The sequence below is a fragment of the Procambarus clarkii genome, chromosome 6, assembly GCF_040958095.1.
Source record: "Procambarus clarkii isolate CNS0578487 chromosome 6, FALCON_Pclarkii_2.0, whole genome shotgun sequence".
In the NCBI taxonomy this organism is placed as follows: Eukaryota; Metazoa; Arthropoda; class Malacostraca; order Decapoda; family Cambaridae; genus Procambarus; species Procambarus clarkii.
The window spans coordinates 13,345,030-13,350,441 of NC_091155.1; the positions used below are offsets into that span (position 1 = coordinate 13,345,030).

At 38.9% G+C, this 5,412-nt stretch overlaps 1 long non-coding RNA gene across 1 annotated transcript; it reads right to left on the reverse strand.

The window, feature by feature from the left end:
- Positions 1-1,136: 1,136 nt before the first annotated feature.
- LOC138354925 (uncharacterized) lies at positions 1,137-1,746 on the reverse strand. Its single transcript, XR_011223714.1, has 2 exons — positions 1,459-1,746; positions 1,137-1,371 (listed from the first exon to the last, which is right to left on the reverse strand). It is a non-coding gene; the product is annotated as an uncharacterized lncRNA (long non-coding RNA).
- Positions 1,747-5,412: the final 3,666 nt, after the last annotated feature.

Sequence of the window (5,412 nt, forward strand, 5' to 3'; positions counted from 1 at the left end):
TTGTCATATATTGTGTTGTGTTGTGTTGTCATATATTGTGTTGTGTTGTCATATATTATGTTGTGTTGTGTTGTCATATATTATGTTGTGTTGTGTTGTCATATATTATGTTGTGTTGTGTTGTCATATATTATGTTGTGTTGGCATATATTGTGTTGTGTTGAGTTGTCATATATTGTGTTGTGTTGTCATATATTATGTTGTGTTGTCATATATTATGTTGTGTTGTCATATATTGTGTTGTGTTGTCATATATTGTGTTGTGTTGTCATATATTGTGTTGTGTTGTCATATATTGTGTTGTGTTGTCATATATTGTGTTGTGTTGAGTTGTCATATATTGTGTTGTGTTGTGTTGTCATATATTATGTTGTGTTGGCATATATTGTATTGTGTTGAGTTGTCATATATTGTGTTGTGTTGTCATATATTGTGTTGTGTGATCATATATTGTGTTGTGTTGTCATATATTGTGTTGTGTTGTCATATATTGTGTTGTGTTGTCATATATTGTGTTGTGTTGTCATATATTGTGTGGTGTTGTGTTGTCATATATTGTGTTATTGTGTGTTGTCTTATATTGTGTTATATTGTCATATATTGTGTGGTGTTGTGTTGTCATATATTGCATTGAGTTGTGATGTCATAAATTATGTTGTGGTGTGTTGCCATATATTGAGTTGGTTGTCAGTAGATTATTTGGAGACAGATAGAGCCACCTATGTATGTAGATCAGATAAGAAAATCAGAAGCGGGGAGCCACATAGTGCCACTCCATATTAGGTCACCCAAGGTGTGAGTGGTAGCAGTCGAAAAAACAGTGAAGATAGGTATCTATTATGTGCCACTATGATCATGTTCATTTATACAGTAAAGTATGACAATATATTTAAGTAAAAATGAATTTATTTGTATAATAAACACTCGTGGGTGAGTGCCAGTTACACCCCCACATTCCTCTATGGGGCAGGTGTAAAACAGGTTCCTCCCGGTGAGGGTGGTCGCCCGTACCCTTCCTCGCACCTAATGGCCTTGACTTTACCGTAACAGAGTTCCACACCCAGCGGAGGTTGAGTGGGTCTTATATAGGGGTATTAAATTATAAATCTCCTCCAGGGGTTAAAAAAAATCAAAGAATTTATTAATGTTTTATTAGGTAAAAATCACAAATGATGTATAAGAAGTTAATTATGGCCCCTATCCCTCTCCCCCCTCCACCTCCCCTTCCTCATCTGAGTAGAATTCTGACGTCTCCCCATCCGTGGTGAGTGGGGGGAGGTCTTGACCCCCTCCCCCCTCTCTTGGGGGAGTGGGGTGAGTTGGCTGGTTGCCTTTTGGACGACTTTCCTTCTGACTCTCATCTGAAGTGTTCTGGAAAGAGATGGGGAAAATAATTTATAGGACTATATCTTTTATTTGAAAAATATTCTATTTCCTCTAAGAACAGTTAGTACATACCTCTCCCCCTGCAGGAGCGACCTTGTGTCCTCTACAGCAGGCATCATCAATTAGGGTACGTAACAGCATCTTGTTTGGGGCAGACCTTCCTCGTAGAATTACTACTCCACAAATGTGGACAGGTCCTAAGAATTGCACTGAAAAAAAAGAAGAGGTAAAATAGAGGTTGAGCAAACTTTCTATTGTGGGAAAAAAAATAAATCTTTACCAGAAAGTGAGGGTAATACTAACCAGGCCCTTCAAGGACTTCAATCTTCCCTGCGTGTGTTTCTGGGGAGACGCCTTCCATTTGTAGGATAAGGGGGATGGGGGTCTTCTAGGGAGGTTGTGGGGTGAGAGGTGTTTTATATGTGGGGTAATCCCCCTGTTAGGTGGGTTGCCTAGCTAACAAAAATATTCTCTACACCACCTATAAGAACCAACCCTTACTCCTCTACAAAATGTCCTAACACAGTGATGTTTCATAGGAAAATATCGTCTCGCATAAGCGAGGGCTCGTTTATCATTTAATTTTAAACTAACGCTTGAAAATACATTATGTAAGTAATGTACTGTTGAAGGCAACCCCAGGTGACTCACCCTATGGACGAACATTACGCAATACAGTCCACAAGCAAGGGTAAAATCACTCTGGAGTCTGTAGCACATTCCAAACACCTTTGTTATTGTGTTAGTTTTAATAAATCCTTGAAAATAATGTCCATAAGTAACCGCCGACATTGCATAACTATCGAAAAAAAACATTCGATGTTTAACTTTATCAACATAAATAGCTACCCAATGTCCCATAGTTAATCTGCTATGTGATGGTAAAATATTAGTTATGAGAACAATAGGTTTTCTTGATGAGATATTTAAATGTTCTATTTCATCAGCATTATAACAACCTAGGTAGAGTGCTCGATCCCCTAGATTATTTTTTAAATTAATATTTATATCATTACAATTCATTATGTTTTTAAGCTCGCACGTCACACAGAACAGTTCTCTGTCCGTCGATGGATAGTACCCCGGTCGTTTCCCCAAACAGTAAAACCAGCCTGTTATATGTAACACCACCGCCAAACTCAAGCTCCATACGCAAGTTGCCAGATTTCTCCACAGGGAGGGAATCCTTTGTTTGAATGGTGGTTAAGTCAAAGGCGAATATCGATCTTCCCTTATTAAAAGTGTCATAGGCTAGAAGTGAATCACGCTCTAAGCCTAATGTCTTCAAAGTTTCGTAATAAAGGCGGGCATAATGATTGTCGAAATCACCACCAATTCGGTAAATTGCATTATTGTTCAAATACATGGCGATATTTTTCAGTTTTGCATTTTCAAAATATAATCCATTACCTTGGTGAAGGCCAGCGAAATAATTCATTGGCACAATTACCATGAATATCCTGTGAGGAATTACTTGCGCCCAAGGCTGATCAATTAAGAGACTAGTTTGATTCCCTGCTAGGACATATGTTTTAGAAATGGTTTTATTGAAAGTATAGCTTATGGGGTCGGGGGATGCTAACAGTGAGCTGTTTAAGGCTAGGTAAGCACTTGGGTATGGGAACACTCGTGTTACCCACAACTTAGCATAATCCATATGCAGCCGATACTTAGAGCCATCGTCCACACTTGTATTTAGCACCCAAGCATGTGGGGAGAGCTCCAATCTTAGGCGCACATCTATATTATCTAATATGTATTGGTCTAGGGTTGTTACGTCCAATAGTAGGGGAAAACACATTGACAATCCTTTACCTTTTAAATCGGTCATAAATTTTTTATCCTTGGCGGTTGCCCCAGTAAAAAATGTATTAGTAAATTCGTTAGGGATTACACCATCATCACTCCAGTCCCTACGAAAGGCTCCAATCCTCCCCAAGGAAGACATTTTTGATGGAGGCATGGAGGTAATTAATTTAATAAACGACCAATAATTAAAATTAGAATTTGTTTCAACTACCTGCTCTCCTAAAAACACCTGAACACCTTTAAACATGGTATTTGACAACCCATTAACAAATTCCACATGGTCATCCTCTTCCAATTTTGTGGTATCGTCATCTTTCGTTAAAGATACCTTAAAATCTATAACAATATTAGCTAGATCTAAGAAGGCGCCCTGGGTTCCGGGGATGCGGAATTCTAAGTAATTATCCCGCAAACGTTGATTAATAGGGAGGTTAACAGGTAGAATGTCTATTTGCTGTGTGGAGGCAATTGAACTCTCCACATTACGTATTCTGTTACTTCTAGGAAATTGGTCAATAATACTGGAAGTATAATATTCTACAGGGATTTTCAACCCAGCTCCACTAGCCTCCGCCATGATCTCCTCCGAAAGGTGAAGTATGACTGCTTACTGTAGTGAAAATACATCATTTTTATACCCAAGGGCTCGTTTACATTTATTATTTTTATTTTTTCTTCTCCTAGAGAGTCTTTTAATTTTCCCGCCTGCTACCAATTTCTTCCCCACAGTCTTAAGAGCATCAATACCGTGAGTTCTCAGAGCGCTCTTTACATCCCGTCTACCACTGGTTAAATCACCAAGAACATTTTTCCCAAAATCGATAGCAGTCGGCGTTACAGTTTTCATGAAAAATGGTATGGCTCGTCGAGCCAAGCCGGCTAAGGTCCCAAAAAAACCACCACCAGATCTGAGATAAGGCGCTTGGAATGTGCGTATGTCATTCATCGCTCCCCCCCTCACCCCGTATCTCCCAGAGAGGGGGGAGAAGATCTCCCCATACTCCTTCTGGGAGGGTGTGTGGAAAGGTACTCGCATCCCGACTCCTCTGCTTATAATAACCGATGATGTGGGTAAACACTTCTATATATATATATATATATATATATATATATATATATATATATATATATATATATATATATATATTTATATTTATATAGATTATATTGTTATACCTTAGGGCGGAGGTGTAAGACTACCGTAACCGACCTCCCATCTTCAAAACTAACCTTTCGCCCAAACTGATCTGTTATCTTAATGCTCACCTTCTCCAACGTGTTAGTATTTAATGTCTTGTACACTAGGGGATGAGCCCCTCTAGAATAAGAGTCATGATAATTGATTGCATCTAAGATATTTACAATTTGTCCCCCGTAACGATCCGGCTCGATGACGTCACTATAAATGAGTAAATAGTCACAACCTCCGTCATTGTCTGGGGGGAATGAGGCCACGATCTTTGAGGCTGCTGTAATGTCATCTGATTTTGCCTGATAAATGGTGTATTTGCGACTGCTGTCAAAACCAAGTACATTAGCTATTCTGTGTTTAAATTGAAGACTAAGAGAATATAAGGAACCAGTGCCTTCATTGTTAAGTGTAGAGGATAGTAACACGCGCTCTAAGGATTGATCATAGGTGAGGATTGGTTCTCTTTCTGAGAAGTATATTTTGAAATCACCTCGGAAGCTAAGCTTCATGTCGGTGATTATTTGTCGGCTAAGCTCACTCGTGATGAATGTGATGTTTCTGGATAATATGTTGGTTTTGGGGGTGTAGGTGTAGATGAGATGTTCTGGGCTTTTAGAAAGAGTTCCTCGCTTAAAAGTAGCATAGACGTCTATACCAGACTCCCCCTCATCCTTGATGATAGCGTTAATTCGTCTGGGTAGGAGTATGTTGACTAAGGCCACTTCATGTTTAATGGAAGGGTTTAAATGTAGAGTGGGGATGGTGTTTGTAAATGCTGAACTTGTGTTGTTGTATATATCTTCTTGGTCGAGGCTAGTGAGGTATATGTAGTGTTCCTCGTCCATTGTTAAGTTATGTACTGACTGGGGTGGGAATAAAACATCATTACTTATATTTTATTTTATTAATCTACTAAGGAAATATTACTTTTAAAAGAACTACAACAGGGGGGGACTACATTTTGTTCCCCCATAACAAATTACATATAAAGAGCAGCAGCTGTTGGTACTGCTGTCGTCCGCTGC